This window comes from Globicephala melas, chromosome 13 (assembly GCF_963455315.2).
Source record: "Globicephala melas chromosome 13, mGloMel1.2, whole genome shotgun sequence".
Classification (NCBI taxonomy): Eukaryota; Metazoa; Chordata; class Mammalia; order Artiodactyla; family Delphinidae; genus Globicephala; species Globicephala melas.
Window position 1 is genome coordinate 69,852,268 of NC_083326.1, and position 22,824 is coordinate 69,875,091.

At 51.5% G+C, this 22,824-nt stretch overlaps 1 protein-coding gene across 4 annotated transcripts in view; it reads left to right on the forward strand.

The window, feature by feature from the left end:
- The first annotated feature begins 1,146 nt into the window (after positions 1-1,146).
- The window catches only part of TPST2 (tyrosylprotein sulfotransferase 2), a 56,252-nt gene continuing 34,574 nt past the window's right edge, over positions 1,147-22,824 (forward strand). For 2 of the 4 annotated variants that reach the window (XM_060310630.1, XM_030860688.2), the window contains exon 1: positions 1,147-1,252. The gene's annotated coding sequence lies outside the window, so the exon portion shown is untranslated. Of the gene's footprint in view, positions 1,253-1,601; positions 1,712-22,824 lie in introns of those variants that run through there. The other 2 variants (XM_060310628.1, XM_060310627.2) reach the window with 2 other exon arrangements.

The following is a 22,824-nucleotide window of genomic DNA, read 5'->3' on the forward strand; positions in this document are numbered from 1 at the left end:
TCTAGTTGCGGCGAGCAGAGGCTACTCTTTGTTGTGGTGCGCAGGCTTCTCATTGCGGTGGCTTCTCTTGTGTGGAGCACGGTGGCTTCTCTTGTTGTAAAGCACGGGCTCTAGGCACGTGGGCTCAGTAGTTGTGGCTCGCGGGCTCTAGAGCATAGCCTCAGTAGTTGTGGCACATGGGCTTAGTTGCTCCGTGGCATGTGGGATCTTCCGGGACCAGGGCTCGAACCCGTTTCCCCTGCGTTGGCAGGCGGATTCTTAACCACTGCGCCACCAGGGAAGTCCTAGAAATTTATTTTAAATAGGTACTATATACAAATGGTAAAAAAAAAAAAAAAAAAAAATTCAAAAAGAACAAAGGTTCACAGTGAGAAGTAAGCCTTCATCCTTTCCTCCCCTTCCTTCAGGTATTCAATGCATATGCATATGATGCATAGATAGATCTATTATCTTCCCAGTTTTACAGACGGAGAAACAGAGGCACAGAGAGGTTGGACCGAGTTGAGCTCTACCAGCCTGGAGTTTTATTTTATTCTTATCTAACAGGGTTTCTCAACCCTGCACTACTGACATTTTAGGCTGGATGGCTTTTGGTTGGCAGGGTGGAGGGCTGTCCTGATCATTGTACGATGTTTAGCAGCATCCCAGGCCTCTATCCACTAGATTCCAGTAGAAACGTATCCCCTCCAACCCCCCAGTTGTGACAACCCAAAATGTCTTCAGACATTGCCAAATGTCTCCCTGGGAGGTTGGTGGCCCGCAGGGCGAAATCACACCCTCCTTGAGAACCAGTGATGTATATGAATTGTATGATAGCCCTTCCCAGTTTTCCTTTTGTTTCCTACAGACAGTAGCATTAAAATTCTCTGCTCAGGGTCTAGTTTTCTTCTTTTACACCACTTCTTGGCGATCATTCCACTCCCCTGCTTGTAGACAGAGGGAACTTCTCTTAAGCAGAGTAGTAGCAGGGGGTGGGGAAAGCGATGAGCTGCCCGTCCTGTGGGTAAGCCGGCCGGCCGACCAGAGTTTCCGGGGCGGGCAGTCAGCTGCCATGGACGCCCCGCCCCACAGCGCGGTCTGGAGGCGGGACGGGGGGCGCGGGGAGCGGCCGTGGGCGGACCTGGGGGCGGGACCACGTCTCGGACCGCCCCCGTGCGACGTCACGGCGCCATGGTCCCGCCTCCCCCGGCCGGGGTGGCTGGCGAGCGCTGAGTCGCTGGGTACGCGGGGCTGCCGCGCCGTGCCTCTCGTGGTAGGTGTCTCCGGGGCAGCGAGGGGGGGCCTGGGCTGCAGCTCCCGGCAGGGGGCCGCCTGCGGGTCGGCCTCGGGCGGCGGGGAGCCCTCGGCCCTCGCAGCTTCTTCCCGGGCCCGGCGCAGCTGCTCGGGTTCCGCGGCTGGGTGCTGGTAGGGAGGCGGCGCGGGCGGGCGGGAGGTTCGCGGATTCTCACCCGCCTGGCGCTGCGAGCGCTTTCCCCCGGGTGCGGCGGACACCCGGCCCCCGTGACCGCGATTCTCGCTTCGGACCTTGCGCGGGGGAGACGCTCAGCGTGCGTATGTTTTGGGGGGGAGGCGGCGTGTCTCCGCTGTCTGAGCCCCGGACCCCTCCCCGGCGCGCCCCACACGCGGGCGCCTGGACGCGCGGGGGACGCGTTGAAGTTAACTTGAAGCTGCTGTGGAGTTACGAGGCGTATCTAAAGTGAAGGGGTTGGGGGTAAGAAATCGCTGCCTGGGGAGGGGGGCGCCGAGAGCATGGGATAGGGGCAGCCCTGGTGAACTTGGGGGTCACCCGCAAGGAGGGGGGGCGGAATTTGACCAGAGGATCCCACCGCCCAGTAACCTCCCCTTCTCAGTGTGCACAGCTGAACGGGAGATGCCTTGTGAAGCTGGGACGTGAGTGGCAGCAAGGGAAAGGGGGCTTGGTCACCAAGGTTGGGCACGCCTGACCTGGCAAAGCCTGTTATTATTATGTGGGACAGAGGTCGAGGTCTGGCTTTTCCACTCAAAGGCTGGTCCCCTCGGGAGGAAGGGTGGGAACCATCCGATTGAGTGCAGTAGTTAGAAGGGCTGATCACCTTGTCTACTTCCCCTTTTACAGACGGGGAAACTGAGGCTCAGAGAGGTCTTGTGCCCACGGCCCTAGGTCCAACAGCTAGGATGTGGCAGAGCTGAAACTCACCCTTATGTGGCAGAGCTGAAACTCACCCTTAGGACCCCTGACTTTATGCGTCTTATAGAGGTGTTGGGGCAGGAGGGCTGGTAAGCTCCTACTCATCCTTCAGAAGCCTCCTTGGGCAGCACCTCCTCCTGGAAGCCTTCCCTGGCACTCCCCAGGCATTGTTGGGTGCTTCGTGTTTTGAATCCCACAGATGTATCTGGCCCTTTCCCTCACTTATTAACCTCTTTGCAGGTCTGTCCCCCATTCTGGGCTGTGGGCACCTCTCCCCATATCCCATCTCAAATCCCTTCATTCAGCTGCATGTCTAGATGGTTAGGCCAAGCTTCTGTGTTTGGACAAATTTTGGTGTGACTCACTCTGGTTTAGTAGTGATGTGGCCTGGGCGAGTCATTCCCCCCCACTCAGCCTCAGTTTCCATGACTGTGAAATCGGGTTTATTGCGTCATTTATAAATGAACCGTTTTAACTCGTCGAATCCCAATTGTATAATATTGATACTATTATTTACTTAATATATATATCACCTTTTTTAAAATCTCATGTAATTTTTTTATAGTAGCCTTATTGCGATGTAACTCATATGCCATACAGTTCACCCTTTTAAAGTATTTAATTTAGTGGTTTTTAGGATTTTCAGAGTTGTGCAACCGTCACCACTGTAATTTTAGAACATTTTCATCACCCAAAAGGAAACCCTGGGCCCATCAGTGGTCACTCCCAGTCCCCCCACTCCCCCACCCCAGCCCCTGGCAACCGCTAATCTACTTTCCACCTCTGTGGATTTGCCTGTGCTGGACATTTCCTATAAATGGAATCATGCACTACGGCCTTTTGTGATTGGTGCTCTTCACTTAGAATGTTTCCAGCGTTTGTCCGTATGCTAGTATGCAGTACTTCATTACTATTTTATTTCAGCATTTCATTCTTTTTAGTGGCTGAATAATATTCCATCGTATGGTTATACCACATTTTATCTATCAGTTGTTGGGCATTTGGGTTGTTGCCACTTACGGGGCTGTTACGAGTAGTGCTGCTGTGAGCATTCGTGTACAAGTCATTGTGTGGCGTATGTTTTCAGTTCTCTGGGGTACAGCCCTAGGAGTGGAATTGGGGGGTCATATGATAATTCTGTGTTCCACCTTTTGAGGAACTGCTAAAACATTTTCCAAAGCAGCTTCACCATTTTATAATCCCAGCAGCAGCAGATGAGGGTTGGGGTATAATCTTAAACAAATTTAGTCTTCAGCAGTCCTAATCTTTGAAATCACTGGCTTTGATGTGCTAGTTAGAAATTAACGTACATGAAATTAACGTACATGAAACTAACACACATGAAATTAAACTCCTCCTTAGCAGAGTAACTGGGAATGCCTCTGGAACCATCAGTTAGGGAAACAGATCAAGCCTGTGGGCCTCTTAGCTGAGGTACGTGTGCACTGTGTCCCTTCTGTTCCTGAGCGGGACCAGAGGAGGCCATGAGGAACCCAGGGGCTCGCAGTGGCCAACCCAGGACCCAGCACAGGATCTGGTGGTGCTTTTAGGGACCTCTGCATGGGATGAAGGTAAAGCGGGGGCGGGGACAGCTCAGACCTTCCCACACCAGGCCAGCGGGGGTCCTTTGACAGCTGAGGCTCCATGTGGAGGCCAGGGAGACCCTTGGTGGGTTTCCTAGACTGCAGCCCTAAGGGAAGGCCTGTCCCTTGGCTCGGAAGTGGGGTCTGGTCCTGCCTGTGTTCCACCCGCTACACTATGCTCATTCTGAAGGTGACCTCCTCTGGTGGCCATGTGGTTCCCTTAGATATACCCTAAGTGAGCCACTGCTTATTTCCAGAGCTGCCACCCCTAGGCCTGAGGACAGCAGTCCTGAGCGACAGATGCCCCACCCGTGACACGCTGGACACACACACACCCCCGTCCCTCCTCTCGGGTGTCGTCCCCCCACCTGGGACGCCCACCTCTTCCCACATGCTCTTTGCCTTCCATGAGGCCAGGCTGCAGGGAAGATCCTTGGTCAGAGGGTGGCAGCATCACAGGATAACAAAGGGGCTTGAAGGTCATCCGTTCTTCACGAGGTTCAACCTATAACCTGCTGGTTCGGGAACTTCAACCAGCCTTGGGCTCTGCGTTCCCGGGTCCCAGCCACCGGCCTCCTCCCACCTGGGCAGCTGCCCTTTGGGAGGGCTGTGGAGACCAGGCCTTCTGGTGGCCGTGTCCAGCCCCTCCTGCTTTATTCACTTGTGCATACTTCCACTCTCTTGGCCTTTTAAAGTCCCAATTTCCTGTGCACGAAGAAGGCAGCCTGGGGAAACGGAAACAGGGTTGAGGAGGCTAGTCAAGGGGCTGCCCCTTGCTGGGCCTCAGTGTACCCTGCTGGGGAATGGGCATGGACTGAATGCAGTACCACTTTGGGAATCATAAAGTGTTCAGATGCTTTATCGACGTGACTCTGTGGATCAATTTGTAGCAGGAGTGGCAGGTCAGAAGTGGCTGGTATTGACGACTTGAAAGCCCGGGTGTGGCCTGTGTGGCTTTGATTTGCCCTGTGGCGGCGTGGAAGCTTCTCTGGGTAGCTGGCTCCTGGCCTCCCCACTTAACGCCCGTTCCTACTGCCTGCAAAGCCCCTTGCTCTCTGCAGACACATCCACCCTGAATGGGGCTGCTCCAGAGAAGGTTCTGGGATGCCTGCCCCTTCCCATGCCCCTGCTTGGGTCTCCTCCACCCTGGGCTGCTGCGGCCCGAGGACGATTTGTGGGAATGATTCATTCAGAGCAGCCCGAGAGCTGGGCCAAAAATTGCAGGGAAGGACCGAAGAGGGCAGTGCCCACGTGCCCTGGGGGACATCTGGGGCTGCCGCCTGGAGAAGCTGCTTGTTATCCTGCATGCTCAGAAGGTGGGCAGCAAGGGCAGGGCAGCTGCCCTGGCTGCCAAGTGAATTTTGCATCAACCAGACTTTTGACCCACGTGGCTGTAGCCAGAAGGTGGGCAGGTGGCCAGAAAGTGGGCTTGGGTGATAGCATCCTCCAGGGCTCAGGCCTGTGTTAGAATCCGGCCAGTCCACTTAGGGGCAATGGGTCTGGGTTCCCTAGCTGCCTTCCTATGCCTCAGTTTTCTCATCTGCAGAATAGAAGCGCAAATGGGACCTACCTCCTGCAGTTGTTGACGGGAGGGATTGGGGATAAAATATTGCGGTTGGCCAAAATATTCGTTCGGGTTTTTCCGTAACATTTTTTTTCTTAATTTTATTTTATTTATTTATTTTTATTTTTGGCTGCATTGGGTCTTCATTGCTGCACACAGGCTTTCTCTAGTTGTGGCGAGCAGGGGCTACTCTTCATTGCGGTGCGCAGGCTTCTCATTGCGGTGGCTTCTCGTGTTGCGGAGCTTGGGCTGTAGGCGCACAGGCTTCAGTAGCTGTGGCACTCAGGCTCCGTAGTTGTGGCTCGCGGACTCTATAGCGCAGGCTCAGTAATTGTGGTGCACGGACTTAGTTGCTCTGCGGCATGTGGGATCTTCCCGGACCAGGGCTTGAACCCATGTCCCCTGCATTGGCAGGCGGATTCTTAACCAATGCGCTACCAGGGAAGTCCTTTTCCGTAACATCTTATGGAAAAACTCAAACGAACTTTTTCGCCAACCTAATACCTACCCTTCTATCGGGCAAAATGCAAGGCCCCAAGGTTAGACAGGATCTTCGGAGACACTTGAACGTGTCCCTTTGTGAGCCTCGGCTTCCCCATCTGTCCAGAGGCAATAATTATAAATAAAATGTCAACAGGGCTTACTGGGTGCCAGGCAATGTTCTAGGTACTTTATGTACTTGAACTCATTTAATTCTCCCAGCAGCCCTCTGAGATGTATACGCTGAGGCACAGAGAGGTGAAGTAATTTGCATAAGGTCACCCAGCTAGGAAGTGGGAGAGACAGGGTTTGAATCCAGAGTCTACACTCTTAATTTTAATCTTACCCCCTTCTTGATACCCTGTCTCAATGCCTAGCACACAGAAAACGCTCAGAAAATGTCAGTTGCTATTATTACATTATTATAGAATTATTCTTACATATTATGTGATTGTAAAATTATGTTATTAATAATTGTTCATCCCTTTTCCTGCCTCTTTGCCCACATTCTTTCCTGGACGGACAGAACAAGCAGGGTTCTTGGCTTGTGAAGACTAGATTCCTACCCCCCTCCCCAATGTCCCCCCACTCCCCCTACTCTCATGAGCAGTTGGGGGCTGGACAAGAGCTTGGAGGCAACTGAGTCCCAGCTGTGCTTCCACATTGCTGTGTGACATTGGGCAAGGTGCTTCCCCTCTCTGAGACTCAGTTTCCCAACTGTGGAATGGGCAGGTAGGGCTGTAGCAAGCTGCTAGTCAATGGCTTTGCCCTGCAGGTTGGTTTTTGTGTAGCTCCCACAGTGCTGTATTTTATTTTATTTTAATTAATTTTTATTGGACTGTAGTTGCTTTACAATGTTGTGTTAGCTTCTGCTGAACAGCGAAATGAATCAGCCATACATATACACATATCCCCTCCATTTAGGACACTACCAGTGCATTAAGTAGAGTTCCGGGTGCTATACAGTATGTTCCCATCAGTTGTCTATTTTATACATAGTATCAATAATGTATATGTGTCAATCCCAATCTAGTGCTGTACTTTTTTTTTTTTTTTTTTTGCGGTACGAGGGCCTCTCACTGTTGTGGCCTCTCCCGTTGCAGAGCACAGGCTCCGGACGCGCAGGCCCAGCGGCCATGGCTCACGGGCCTAGCTGCTCCGCGGCATGTGGGATCTTCCTGGACTGGGGCACGAACCCGCGTCCCCTGCATTGGCAGGCGGATTCCCAACCACTGCGCCACCAGGGAAGCCCCTAGTGCTGTATTTTAAAACGAGAAAACATTCAAATATTTTTAGAGAATAATTCCAGTGTCTCACTTCTTATGGAAACTCAAGAGCTTGGGCCAAACTAGAGTGGCTTGAAGCTGGCGTATCGATGGCCTGGGCTGTCCTGGTCGCTCCCCACGGTCCCCTGGCCCCGAGAGCCCCCTGGCCCAGTGCACGCCTTCAGGGCTCTGAGGACACCAGGGACCTGCCTGGGTGTCACTTGAACAAGCAGATCCATTGCTTTAAAAAATAATATAGGGCGTCCCTGGTGGTGCAGTGGTTAAGAATCTGCCTGCCAATGCAGGGGACACAGGTTCGAGCCCTGGTCCGGGAAGATCCCACATGCCGCAGAGCAACTAAGCCCGTGCGCCACAACTACTGAGCCTGCGCTCTAGAGCCTGTGAGCCACAACTACTGAAGCCCACGCACTACAGCTACTAAAGCCTGAGCGCCCTAGAGCCCATGCTCCGCAACAAGAGAAGCCACCGCGATGAGAAGCGCACACACCGCAATGAAGGGTAGCCGCTGCTCGCCGCAACTAGAGAAAGCCCACGCGCAGCAACAAAGACCCAACACAGCCAAAATGATTAATTAATTATTTAAAAAAGAAAGTTAAAAAAAATTGATATATTTTTTAAACCACTGGTTTTGATGTTCTCCAAGAGTCTTTCCAGCTCTGCTTTTCTAGGTTATTGGAGGCTGTCTGAGGCCTCTGATACCTCTTCTGCCACTGTAAACCCTCAAGTCTTTTAACACACCCTTGTCCCCATCCCACACTCCCCGGGTGAGGAGCCCCTGTCTCTGGGCCCCAGGGTCCCGCCTTACCTGGTCCAGGTCCCTGCTTAACCCACAGAGCTATTTGGGGCCGGCCGAGGTCCCTGTGCCATGAGCACTGGCGGGTGTGTGTCTGTGTACCAGCGCATCCACACCAGCTGCACAGCTGCTGGGACACCATCCCATACCCTCTCCCTGTCCTCACAGGGTACCAGGGAGACATTTTTGTTATCGACAGCTCCACTTCCTGGAAACTGAGACTCGAGTCACTTTCCCGAGGTCACACAGGCCTGAAGTGACAACACTGGGATTCGAACCCAGATCTGCCCAACTCCACTGGCTGCCCGAGCGAGTCATCCATCCATCCCATCACTGCACGGAGAGCCGCGGAGTGATGTCTGCAGTAATTGGCGTGTCCCCTGCACCTGGCCCTGGGCCTGGGTCATACTGGGCACTCAGTAACTTGCTGAATAGGGACATGCTACAGGTTCTCAGCTAGAGGCTGGGTGCAGGATTCAGGAAGCCACCAGGTCCCACGTTTTCCTCAGTGCACCTTCTGGTGGAGGCAGCAAACAAGAAAAAGGGTAAATCACATCTCTGACCCGAGGTGCTGAGCTGGGAAATTGGGGACCACACCTCTCAAACTTTTAAACACTTTCACGAATCCCCTAGAGCTCTTGCCAAAGTGTAGATTCTGATTGAGTCGGGTGGCGACAGGGCCTATGACTGCCTTTCTTGCCAGCTCCTAGCAGGCTCCAGTGCTGCTTGTCTAAAGACCACACTTGGAGCAGTGACAGCCTATATCAGAGGTCAGGAAACTACAGTCCCTGGGCCAAATCCGGCCCATTTGCTTGTTTGTGTAAGTAAAGTTTTATTGGAACACAGCCACGCTCTTACTTACATTTTGTCTCTGGCTGCTTCCACGCTACAACAGCAGAGTAGAGTAGTTCCAACAGAGACCCTGTGGCCCACAGGACTGAAAATACAGCAATTATTGGGCCATTTACAGAAAGTCTGGCAGTCTCAATCTACTCATCTCTTGGGTTCCTTCAAGTAATAATATTTTGTGATTTGGTGAGTATAAGGTGGTAATAAAAAGAATGATTGCAGTTAACATTTGAGGGCCTCCAGGGTACTTAGCTCTTTACGGGTAGTTCACTGCTGTATCCATTTTATAGGTGAGAAAACTGAGGTTCATAGGGATTGGGTCGCTGGCCCAGAGACTGGGGGCCAGGAGCTGGGTGAGGCCGGTTGGAACCAGGTCAGCTCATTCTTTTTACATGAGAGCTTCTGCCTGGACATTTTTTACGGAGCACAGAGAAGCTTTTGTTTTGATTTCAACCCATCCAGGGGTGCTCAGGTACCTTCATTTCTTTATTTGTCCTTCCATTGAGTCAACAAATACCCTCGCAGCCCATGCTGGGAGTTGGGGGCCTTGCTGAGTCCTGAGAAGATGTGGGGGATGCCTAGCCCTTCGCCTTGCGGTGCAGGAGGCCATGCAGGCTGCTAAGCACTTTGAGGGACATTGACACAAGAATGGGAGGCAGTCAGGGAAGGCTTCCTGGAGGAGGGGGTATAAATTTACCAATAGGAGTTAGCTGGGTAGAGGAAGGCAGGAAAGGTTTTCTAGGGGAAGGGAACCACAGCCACAAAACTGTGGGCTTTGTAGGTTAGAGTTCATGGCACTGAGATTTTAGTATGTTTGCATGTGTATGTTGGGGGTGGGAGGGTGTTAAAATTGGCCAGGTCAGAGAACCTGGATTTTACCCTGGAGAATGAAAGAGTTTTCCTCTCCAAGTCCCCTTCTACCCTCTGATGACTCCCTGGACAGAGTCTTCTCTAGGTGCTACCTCGATGTTTCTCTCCAGAGTCCTGTGGATTAACAAAGAGCAGACCCCCACTGGGCCCCCCTGGGGTCCTTGGGCAGGCGGCAGTCTCCAGCTAGAAGGCAGAAGGATCGCTTCCTTTGCGTGTGTTTTTGCAGTTACTTTTTAATTAGAGCGTGTTTTTAATTTAAGCTGGGGGGTAGAGTTTCCTTTGAAAATGTTTTAACGATATTGCATCCATCTAACAAAAAAAGTAGGTGAGAGTAAAGGGGGTTCTGGCTGTAGCCAGCGTCATGAATGAAGGTGGTCTTCAGCAGGTGGGAATTTGGGGAGCCCCGTGGCAGGAGGGGGCCAGACCAGCAGCAGCCTTCCTCAATATTCTGCTCTTTCTCTGAAGCCGCAGGGGCCTTGACCTGGGGTGGGGGTGGGGAAGGACTCCGTTAGCCATGGTGGTGCAGGCGCGGGTCCTGGTTCTCGCTGGGCAGCTGGGGTTCCTGTTCCAGGCTACTCCCTCTCCGCGTCTTGCTCCTCCCCCACGCCCTGTGTCTGTCTTCGTCTCTGTTTTTGTTGCTCCCTGTCTGTCTCTCCGATCCCTGTCTCCCTCTTGTTTATGTCTCTCCCCTGACTCTGTCTCCCCTGTCTCTGTCTCCCTTCATCTCTGTCTCTCCTTGTTTCTCTCTCCCCACATCTCTCTCCCACCTCTGTCTCTCCGCATCCCTGGTTCCCCCATCTCTCCCTGTCTGTCTGTCATCTCCCTCCCCCACCTACACTGCTTCCCCTTCTCCCCACACGCACACACCCTAACACCGCTCTTCCTTGTTTTCCCTTCCTCCATCTCCGTCCCACTTCCTTTGGCCGTGAGTGATATCCTGCCTCAGAACCATCAGAGCCCTTGCAGAGCCCAGGGACGCGGCCAAGCATCCCCAGTGGAAGTGTGGGAGACTTGGCATGGGCCACTTCCCCGGTGAAGAGAGGGAGATTAGGAGGTCTGTGGAGGCCATGCCGTAGTCCAGGGTTTGGAATCCAGCCCTGGCCCTGGGCCCTTCGCCCGGCCCAGCTGGCCCCAGGGCCGTGGGGGCCCGGGGTGCGGAGAGGAAGCCTGGGTTACAGCAAGAGGGCTGAATGCCGCTTTGGGTTTGATCGAGGATCCTGGCTCCCAGGAGTAGGTGCGAGGCCCATGGCATGTCGCCTTCGCCCTTCCTTGGGCCACCGAGAGGCTGTGAGCTCCATGGGCAGGCACCAGGCACACAGTAGGCCAGCAGTGCATATTTAAGGGCTGAGAGTTCGGGGGAGCATAGCCAGCTTAGAGGTCGGGTCCAGCCCCTTCCTTTCGCCAATGCAGAAACTGATGTCTGGAGAGTTGAGGTGATTTGCTGAGGATCATGCAGACAGGTTTGGAGCACAGAGCAGAGTCTGGGTCCCCGACCCCCAGCAAAACAGGGAGAGCAGGTGGGTGCTCTGGTGGCCCTCTGTAGGTGTCCTGTGAAAACCACCTCTTAGGAGGCGGGAGACTCGGGTTTGAGGCCACCTTGCCCTCCTGCTGGGGGACCCTGGGCAAGCTTTTCCTCCCTGGAGGTCCTCTCTGTCTCTACACACCCTCCAGGTGATGATGCACAGTCCTGAGGATTGCAGACGGGGTCGGGTCTCTGGGGTCAGAGCTGCTGACCTCACAGCGGGTGGACAGCGTGCTTGTTCTCAGCAGGGTCTGTGGCTGCCCTGGCCTCGGGAACCTCAGTCCTCTGGTTATATGTTGCCTGGTCTGCGTCACACGGAGGATGCTGTTGTAATCACAGGCCTATTGTGGGTTCGCTGGGGAAACCCAGAAGGAGAAGACGTAGCTCCCTGTTGCCTGCAGAGGACTGAGGGATACTCCTCCTCCCCCGACTCCAGGCCCCGAGATCGGCCCCCGCCCGCCTCTCGCCTCCCCACCCCTTGTGAGAGGGTTCCTGGTAGTGCAGTGCCTTTGAACAAGCAGCAGCACCCCCTGGAGGGCTTGTTCTACACAGCTTGCTGACCCCATACCCAGAATCCCCCATCCAGCAGGTCTGCAAGGGGCCCGAGAATTTGCATTTCTTACCGGTTCCCAGGTGCTGCAGGATGCAGCTGTCTGGGAACCCAGTTCGAGAACCACCATGGTAGTGCATGCTCTAAAACCAGGCAGTGTAGGCTTAAGACCCTGCTCCACTATCTCCCTGCCTTGAGCTCTCAGGCGAGGACTTACCTCTCTGTGCTTCGGCTTCCTCGTCTGTAAAATGGGATAATAACAGCACCGGTCTCGTAGATTAGCTGTGAGAATTAAATGAGCTAATACGTGTATACTGCCTAGAACAGTGCCCGGGCACGGAGTAAGCGCTATATCCATGTTTGCTGTTATTACAATTCCTGTTGTTGTTATTTTTGTTACAATTATAATTTCGCTTCTCCCCCACTCCCACCCCCAGACTTCTGCTTACGGGGAATCCTTTGCCGGTCTCCTAATTTCCAGCGCAAATTCACACCTCCAGGCCTCTGTGATCAAGCTCTGCCCTCCCCCTGCGGTGCTTCCCCTCCCCTCTGCACCTGCTAAAACGCAGTCCATCCTTTTAGACTCAGCACAGATTCCTGCTTGGGCCTCACCACGCCCCCCACCCCCCACCCCCCCACGGCCCAGCCAGAATCCACAGCCTTCTGACTTCCCTGATCACATGACTTACTTCCCTAATCCAGCTCTCACTTCATTCAGCCCGTCATCCAGTTACTTGGGCATCAGTCTCCCGTGGTGACCCACAAGATCCCTCAGATCCGACTTCTCCAGGCTTTGATGGCACGAGGAAGGTCCCCTTGGAAACATTACCCCCAAAGTACAGCCTTGATGTGTTTCAAGAAGGCCGGCCCCACCGGCAGCCTCCCAGGTTGCGAGGTGGAGCCCTGTGTTGGATGTGAGATTTCCCTAATTCGTAAGAGTATGAACTTGGCGTCTGAAAGCCCCAGTTCACATCTGAGTTTTACCATTTAGTGCCGTGCCGCCTTGGGTAATTTTCTTAGTTATTTGTACCCTTCACAGCTTCAGTTTAAAGTGACACTATCATCATTGATGTCAGTAGGTTTTTGTGAGGATTCAGTGGGGTCTCATTTATGCAGCGAATATTGAGCACCTTCTGTATGCCAGACCCCGTGCTAGGCACTGGGGATCCAGCAGTGAGCGAGACACACCATCCCTGCCCTTGGGGCGCTGACGTTTTAGGGGGAAAGACAGATGCACAGGGAGATGTATTAGGGTTCGCCAGAGAAGCAGAACCAATGGGACCTATATAGAGAGACAGATGTATTTTTTTATTTTTGCGGTACGCGGGCCACTCACTGCTGTGGCCTCTCCCGTCGCGGAGCACAGGCTCCGGACGCCCAGGCTCAGAGGCCATGGCTCACGGGTGCAACCGCTCCGCGGCATGTGGGATCTTCCCAGACCGGGGCACGAACCCACATCCCCTGCATCGGCAGGCGGACTCTCAACCACTGCGCCACCAGGGGAGCCCGAGAGATGTATTTTAAGAGGAGATTTATTGCAGGAATTAGCTCACCCATTTATGGGGGCCGAGAAATCCCATGATCTGCCATCCGCAGGCTGGAGACCGAGGAACGCCGGTGGTGTAACTCAGTCCAAGTCTGAAGGCCCGAGAACCAGGAGCATCTGTGTGTGAGGGCAGGAGATGGATGTCAAGCAGGTGCATCTCCAGCAGAAAAAGAGCAAATTTCTTCCTCCACGTTTTTGTTCTCAGTCGATTGGACGATTCCCACCCACATTGCTGAGGGCGATCTTTACTCCGTCTAACAATTCAGACGTTAATCCTTTCCAGAAACACCCTCACAGACACACCCGGAATGTTTGACCAGCTATGTGGGCATCCCTTAGGTTGCCCGTACAATTAACAGGTTGACACATACCATTAACCATCACAGGAGAAGGACAGGAATCACAGTGGCATTGTTCCAGGAGGATGTGCTGGGAAGGAGGTGGTCCGTGTGAAGAACTCTGGGCACAGTCTGGCAAATAAGAGGCCCTCAGCAATTGGTCAGCAATTGGTAATTGTGATTATTGCTATTGTTATTACCGTGATTGTTAGAGGAGATGAGAAGGGAAGGGAGGTGTCATAGGAAGAAGGTATAGTGTCAGTGACAGTATAGGGACAAGAAGGCATTTGGTGTCACAATCATGATATTCGTAGCCAGCGTTTACTGATGCCCCAGTGTGTGCCAGGTATTCCGCTGAGGGCCTCCTGGGGACAGAAGTCATCTCACCCTCCAGGGAGGTGCATTTTTATCCCCATTTTCAGATGAGGGGAATTGGGTCTCTTATCTGGGGAAGTGGAGGGATGGGATTTGAACCCGGCCCTTCTTCGGGGGGCCTGCGGGCTCCATAGGTGAGTGGTGGGAGGTGAAACTGGTGGGGCCGGGGCAGGTGGGGAAGGCTGGACTCTTGCCTTGAATGCCAGAGGTCGTTTAGCATGTCTTCCTGCTGGAGACCCTGGGTGGTCCTGGGCTGCTTGGGGCGGGGAGGTCCACAGCACATCATCTTCTCATCTTATGGTCCAGAAAAACCAGTGTGGGGTAAAGCCCCACACGGATGGGTGAGAAGGGATGGCTCTTCCCTGGCCCGCTTCTGGTGAGGTCGGCTGGTGGGTGGCAAGTTCCCCATGGGGCTGGGGGTGTGGCAGGAAGTGGTGGGCACAGCCAGACCCATGGCGGAAAGCCCACATTGTGGAGGGTGAGGACACCCAGGTGTGTGCACCTTTACTGAAAGGATGTGATCGCTTGCCGTCACTGTCTCCCAGCTCTGCTGTCTGGGACCTTCTCCACTTAGGACTAGGGACAGCAGGAGCCCAGATGAAGCGGGTAATGAGGACTCAAGAGGTTTCTCTGTGTCTCCATCCATCCATTTCTCAAATACCTAAATCCCTATGACTTGCCAGTTTCTGAGCAAACAGCTGCATCGTTATCTTTTTGTGTGTGATGTCATTGACCCCTCACAGTGACCCATGAGGCAGCCATCGAGAGGAGCCCTTATTTGGTGGAAAGATGGGGCTTTTGGGCCAGACGCACTTGAGCTGGCTCATGCACAAGCTGTGAAACCTTGGGCCAGCCCCTTCCCCTCTCTGGGCCTCAGTTTCCTCACCTGTAAAATGGGGATCATATTAGTGACCATGTCTTGAGTTCCTGGCACGATTATAGATAAGGTTATGTGGTGCCTGATGCATAGACATACTCAGTAATTCACAGCGATCAGGATTGTGTTGTTCACCCATTTTATAGATGAGGAAACTGAGACTCAGAGAAGTTCAGGGACTCTCTCCACCGCATCTTGCCCCCTGGCTCTGTTCCTATTGATGTCTGGGCAAGTCTGCAGATTCAGATACTCTCCAACAAAGTCCCAGGCCCCCTCAGAGCCCCAAACCATTTTCCTTTAAGGAAAGGCCATTCACTCACTCTGAATCTGGCTTCCAGAAGTCGGTGGACTGTGAGGAGACGGTTCTCCTCATGGGTTCCTCCCTTTGATTTTTGAAGTGTTCTTGTTCTGAGCAGCTCTTGAAGCTCTTTGAAATTCTTTCTCTTCCACCTGCTTCAGGAGCACGTGAGAGGGAGGAGGGTCTCCCAGTCCTGGGCTGTGTTTGCCCAAGAGGGAAGCAGCAGGGCAGGTTGATGTCCCAGGAAACTAGATCCCCAGGGATGTGCTGCTTGCAAATTGTGCTCTTAAGACCCCCACCCCTGTCCCCCGCTCAGGACTAAAGACCTGTCTTATCTGGGAACATTACATCAGCAAGTATTTATTACCCGCTTGCTTTGTTCTTGGTCAAGCCTTTCTACCTTTTTGGCTGTCTGCCACTGCAAAACCTCTACAACAAAGAAATGCAATCAGAAAAGCCATAAACTACAATGAAGGGGCAGGGGAAGGGGGAAGTTAATCAAAGACTTTCTAAGCATGAAGTATCAGAGCAACCTTCTGACCTCTGGTACGGATATTCTCTGGTTAGTTTTGCTTGAGGAAAACTCAGATCCACACCCTTGGGGCAGAAGTGAGAGTGATTAGCTGGCTCCAGCCATCACTGTGAGTCTTCAAATAAGACTTTGGAAATCAATGTTGCTTAGATTGTCAAAACAAATTTTTTAAAAAGTCATGCTGGGGCCTGGGAGAAGACCACTTGAATGGTAAGTGTGCAAAGGTCAAAAAGAGCCTGTTATGTGTCTGTATCAGTTGGCTTTGAGTGGTAAAATCCGAATTTAAAATAGTTAAGGTGAAAAATAAGGGCATTTATTGAGTTAGGTAAATGGTTAAGTCCAAAGGTAGACTGCCTTCAGGTATAGCTGTATCCAGGTACTCCACTGTCTCAGAGCGCTCTCTCTTTTGCTCTCTGTCTCTCAGATGGGCTTTCTTCTGTGACGGCTTCTTTCTCAGGCATGCTCTCCCCAGTAACATCTCCAGGCATACATCCTGCTAATTTAGCTATCTCAGCTATAAGAGAACTATTTCTCTAATAATTCTTGCAAATCCTGGGATTGATTCCGATTCATCCACCTGGAGTCTCTTACTCATCCATGAGCATCTGTCCCCTCTTACTGACCAGACCTCAGCTGCTGGTCTTGGGCATGGGGTCAGCCCTACCCCAGTCACAAGGACAGATCCCAGAAGACTGGAGAATGCATTCTCAGCAGGCAGGTTGACAGATGCCCACACCAGTGGTGGAGCAACAATGAAAGGGAAAGGCAGGGTTTATGTCCTGGGGGAGAAAGTGGAAGCAGGCACCGCCCTTAATGGAGTATTTAATCTGCTCCAATATGGTATTAAAGCCTTTATGTGTATTTAGTTGCTCTCCTCTTTCACAGGAAAGAAAATGAGGCTCAGAGAGGTTAAGTGACTCACCTAAGGTCACAAAGCTGACAGGTGGAGAATTTAAACTCACCTCCATCTTCCTGCAAAACGCATTTTTTTTTCACAGCTCCCTGATACCTGGGGAAACTTAGTAACCTGCAAAGTGAGCTCAAAAAATAAAATATGAATGCCTTTGGGTGGGCCAATCTCTGTGTTAAGGTTGGGAAGAGAAAAAAAAATTTTTTTAAGACTGCAGGACCCCTCAGTCCATGAGCTCCCGACATTCAAGGAGGTGCAAACAGCAGTTATCATAGAGAATGGTAAGGGGTAGACATAGGGGACCGGGAGACATAGTGGAGTGCTTACTACAGGCTGGGTGTTCAGGGAAGATTTTCTGGAAAAGGTGATGCTTAAGCAAAGGCAAAAACAAACAGGCCAAGGTAAGGATGAGGAGAGGGTATGTAGGTACCAGTTAGTTGGGGCTCTTGAGTAACAGAGACAGAAACCCAGTTTCCATGGAATTAAGCAAAAAAGTAAATTTATAGGCTCATGTAAAAAGTTGAGGGGTAGTGATGGCTTCAGGCATGGCTGGATCCAGGAGCCCAACTAATATCAGTGATTCATGTCTCTATCTGTCAGCACCACCTTCTTGGGTTGGCTTCAGTCTCAGGAAGGCTCTGAAGCGGTGACTAGAAATGGCCCTGTACCCTAATTGTCTCGCCTCCCCAGAGGATCTTGCAAGAGTCTCTAGCCAGCTGCCATTGACCTAGATTGAGTCATGTATCCATCCCTGAACCGGTACTGTGACCTGGGAGCAGAATGCTATCATTATCCAGGCCCGGGTCAGGTGTCTGCACCTGGAGTCTAAGGTAGACTGAGAATGTGGATAGGAAAATCAGGTGTGCGTGCCACCCTCCGGGCTGATAGTAGTTCTGTTTGGCCAGAGCTCGGGGTCAGATGGTGAGGCCCCCATAAGCCATGTGAAGAATTACCTTCTGAAGGTAGTGGGGAGCCTTGGGGAGTCTGAGCAGTGTCGTACAAGCAGAAAGTGACAGGCCCGCTGTGTAGAGATGGGCAAGAGCCGGGGGCCAGATTTGGGGCGCTGGACAGGGCTGAGTGGTGAGCTGGACCAGGCTCATGGAAGGGAAGGGGTTCACAGGGATCTTGTTCGACAGGGAAGCCTGGAAGGGAACCAAGGTCAGGAGATAACGTGGTGAGTTGAGGTCGCCCTGGGAAGTTGGGTATTTCTGTGCAGACTGCTGTGCAGAGAGGGGCCCGGAGAGGGGCCCAGGGCGAGAATTCTGTTCAGTAAGTATTTAGTGCTAAGTATGTATTATGCTCCACTCTGGCGAGCAAAGCACTCAAGGACCCCAGACAGTTAAGTATGGGAAGTCAGTTACGGGCCGTGTTAGCTACTGGGAAGTGCTGGGGAGGAAAGACAAATGGTGCAGGTTAGGGGGGTCTGGGGTGCTGTGTTGGTGGGGGCAGGTTGCAGTGTGAAATGGGTGATGGGGCGGGGGCATGAACGAGGACAGGAAGGCCAAGTGGATGTCTGGGGAAAGGGCATCCGGGCAGTGTGCCTGTGTGTGTGCACACACGTGTGTGTACGGAACAGCAAGGGGGCCGTGTGGCTGGCGGAGAGCGAGGCAGGGCAGGTGCGGAATGAGGACAGAAGGCAGTGGGCAGGGTTGAGCCTCCAGAGCCTGTGGGCCGTGTGGGGACTGGCTTCTCCCGAGTGAAGTGGGAGCCATGGGAAGATTCAGAGCAGAGGAGGGGCCGAGACCTGATTTCCATGTTCATCCAGTCACTGGCTGCTCACTGACAATGGACGGAGGAGACTAGGGCGGAATCAGCGAGGCCAGTTAGGAATTAGGCAGACAAGAGACCTCGGTACCTTGGTCCAGGGTGATGAGACATGGATACACAAAATACAAACGCCCAGCAAGTGTGAGTGATGTGGAGCAAGTGGGTTCTGGCTCTGGTTTGGTGGGAGGTTTTTTTCTCTTTTTTTGTTGTGTTAGAATACGCACAACATAAAATTTATCATCTTGACCATCTTTCAATGTGCAGTTCAGTGGTATTAAATGTCTTCACATCACCACCATCCATGACCCCAGTAACTCTTTCATCCATCTTGTAAACTGAAGCTCTGTACTCGTCAAACCCTGGTTCCGCATCCTCCCTCCCCCAACCCCCGGCAGCCACCATTCTGCTTTCTGTCTCTATGAATTTGGCTGCTCTAGGGACCTCATATAAGTGGAATCATCCGGTATTTGTCTTTTTGTGGCTGGCTTATTTCATTTAGCATAATGTCCTCAAGCTTCATCCATGTTGTAACATGTATCAGGATTGCCTTCCTTTTTAATGCTGAATAATATTCCATTGTATAAACTACCACATTTCGTTGATATATTCATCTATCGATGGACACTTGGGTTGCTTCCACATTTTAGCTATCGTGAGTAATGCTGTGAGTAAAAATACCTCTTTGAGACCCTGCTTTTCAATTCTTTTGGGTAGATCCCCAGCCCTGGAATTGCTGGATCATATGGTAATTATCTTTGTAATTTTTTGCGGACCCTCCATACTGTTTTTCACAGTGGCTGTACCACTTTACATCCCCACCAACAGTGCCCAAGGGTTCCAGTTTTTCAACATCCTGACCAACTTGTTATCTTCTGTTTTTCTGGGTTTTGTTTGTTTTTAACACTAGCCCTCCTGATCCGTGTGAGGTGGCATCTCATTGTAGTTTTGACTTGCATTTCCCTGATGAGTAGTGACGCTGGGCATCTTTTCACGTGCTTTTTGGCCGTTTGTATGTCTTCTTTGGAGAAATGTCCTTTCAAGTCCTTTAGCAGTTTTTGAATCGGGCTGCTTGGTTTTGGTTGTTGAGTTTTAGGAGTTCTCTGTAGATTCGGGATATGAATCCCTTATCCGTTGTGTGATTTGCAAATATTATTTTCCCGTTCTGTGGTTTGCCTTATTACTCGGTGGATAGTATCTTTTGAAGCACAGAGTGTTCTCATTTTCATGAAGTCCAGTTTGTTTATTTCTTTTCTTTTATTACCTGTGCCTTTGGTGTCAGATCCAGGAAATCACTGCCTGGCTCTGTTTTGAAGGTGCAGTTGACAGGATTGGCCGCAAGGTTGGGTTGGGTTGGAAGAGACAGAGAGGGGTCAGGCCTTCTTGCTGCCTCTGAGGCTTTTGGCCCGGGCATAATGAGCTGCCCACCACTGGAGTGGAGTGAGTTAGGGGGAGAAACGAGGAGATTAGCTTTGGATACGTTAAGTTTGAAGTCCCAGCTCAATGGCAAGTGGAGGTGACGCGGAGTCAGTTCCTGGCCAGGTCTGGTGTCGAGGAGAGAGATTTGGGCTGGAGGTGACAACACAGGAGTCATCAGCCTGTGGGGAGCAGAGGAAAGCCTGGCAGGAGGGAGGGAAGACGATGGCAGACAAGTAGCAGAGTACGAAACCTTTTCTACCTGTGCCAGAATGGCCAGGATTGGTCCAGCATAAGGAAAAAGCCTGAAAACTTTCTCGCACCAAGCGGGAGAGAGAGAACAAAACAAGCAGACGTCACCTCCTTGGCCCCTGATCAGAAGCCACCCGGCCTGGTGGTTCATTTTTTGCGTGTGGGTTTGGGGTGTATGTGTGCCAGGCACTGGGGCGTGAGTGGCAAAATCGGGGGCCGAGGCTCAATCCACGTTTCTGCCCCTGGCACCTGGCACCAAGCCGGGCCCCGGGAGAGTGTCTGGCAGCCAGAGGTCCTTGAATGAATGAATGGAGTCCTGTGTGTTCCTCTGGAACAGACAGGAAAGGTGTGTGGGTGGGAGGATGACCAGCTGCATTTGGCAAAGTGTGATTCTTTAAGACTATTTTTATTGAAGTCAAGCAGACATACAGAAACGTGCACACATCATAAGAGGACCGCTCGATGAATTTTCAAAAGATAAACATGCCCGTGTGTACCCAGATCAAGAAAAACACATGCCCGGCACCCGCCATCCAAGACACCTATACCCCCTCCAGGCGCCACGAAGGGTGACCACCATCCCAAAGTCTCCTACTAGAGATTAATTTCACCTGTCTTTGTACTTTATTTACATACAAAGTGCTTTACATACATAAAAATGTTTTACATACATAAAAGCTTATGTTCTCTTTTGTACTGGCTTTTGGGGCTAATATCTCAGCATAATATCTGAGCGATTTACCCATATTTTGTGAAGTTCTGGCTTGTTTTCTCTCCTGGCTGTTCAGCATGGATGGATTTATTTGTATTTGCTTATTTATCCATCCTCTTGTTAGTGAGCATTTGAGTGGTTTCCGGTTGAGGGCGGTTGCAAATAATGCTGCCAGGAACGTGACATGTGCTCTGCGGTGAACAGTTAGATGCATTTCTGATGATATATCCTTAATGGTGGAATTGCTGGTCATAGGGAAGGTGCAAGGTCAGCTTTTGTCTCTTATGCCAAAGAGTATTTCCAAAGAGATTGTGCCAGGTTACTCTCCCACCCGTGGAACATGAAAGCTCTGATCGAATCACATCCTTGCTAACACTTGGTATTATCCTCTTTTTTTTCTTTTTTTAAACCATTCAGAGGTATAGTGGCCCCACGTTGTACTTTTATTTTGCATTTATTTCCCTGCTGGATAATGAGATTGAGCAGCTTTTCACATGCTTATTAACTATATAGATAACGTCTTGGATGACGTGTCTCTTAAAATTTGCCCCTTTTCCTGATGGGTTGCCTTTCCTGTTCTTATTGATTTCCCAGAGTTCTTTATATATTCTGGATACAGATATCTTGTTTGCCATATATATTGCAAATATCTTCTTCCATGTGTAACTTTTTTTGATCAGTAAGAGATAGAACCAGGAGTTTTGAGCCTCCGAGTCATTGATTTGAACACAGGTCAAGCGCTCACCTGTCTGAGCCTCAGTTTCCCTCTCTCAACACTCTGCTAGGCTAGAGTGTTTAGCCTAGTGCTTGGTGTGTAAACAGAGCTGGGACTGTTATTAGCACCTTTGCAGGGATGAAAGCCCTGAACTAAAACAGGCAAAACTAGCCCCGTGGGGCTTTTCATAAGTCATCCCTGTTTCTTGGGTCAGTTCTATAAATATCTATTAAGCATCTACTATATACCAGTTGCCGAGCTAGGGATTGAAAGTATGGCAGTGAACAAGACCCAGTTCCTGCCCTTGGAGGAGGTTGCACCAGGGTGAGTGCGGGGGGCTGTGGGAGCCCAGAAGAACACTAACCGGGCGAGGGCATCATGGAAGGCTTCCCAGAGTAGGCGAGCTTCATAGTGGAGTATACTTGGGTAAGCCTGTTCTGTTTAGGTGCACGCTTGGGTGCCTTCTGTGTTCCAGGCACTGGTTTCCAGTCAGGAGTGATTGTGTCCCCAGGGGACACTTGGAGATAGTTTTGGCCGTCACCACTTGGGGAGGGGACGCTACTGGCATCTAGTAAGTAGAGGCCAGGGATGCACAGGACAGCCCCATAACAAGAATGATCTGGCCCAAATGTCGATAGTGGTGAGGTTGGGGAACCTCTAGATGGCCAATGCCAATGCCATGTGAAATTATTACAAGGGGGATGAGCAGAGGGACCGGGAATGTGATCTTGTGCAGTGGATGTCAGAGAGGGCTTGAAGTGCGGGATGCCGAGGAAGGACGCGGATGAAGGAAGTGGAATTGGCAGGAAATGGGGGACGCCGAGGAAGGACGCGGATGGGTCACGGTGATGGGAGCTCAGGGCATGCTTGGAGATTCCCCTCGTGTCTGGGCCAGGCCTGGAAAGGAGGTGTGAGAGGGCTGTGGGGACCAGACAGTTAAGGACTGAACCTGTGTGTCTGCTTCGAGAGCCACAAGCCCCTTGTGGCTGTGGAGCCCTCGAAATGTGGCTCATGCAGCTGAGGCACTGAATTTTCTATGAATATGATTTAAATGTAGATTTCAAACCAGATACTCCATTCCATTCTCGGCAAACGTTTAAGTATGTGTAGAACTATTCGGGGATGTGGAGGTACTTTTCCATCTGTGAATTTTATGAACTTTAGCTGCAGATTGGGTATTTCTACTGACAGTGGGTCATCCAAATTGAGATGCATTGATGATAGAAGATACAGCCCCAATTCCAAAGAATTAGTACTAAGAAAGCAAGTAAATTGTCTCATTAATCATTTTTATATCGATTAATAATATTTTGGGATATACTGGGTGAAATAAAATCTATTATGAAGTTTTTAAGTTCACCTTTTTCTTCTTACCTTTTTAATGCGGCTGCTGGAAAATTGACTTTCACGGGTGGCTGACCTTGA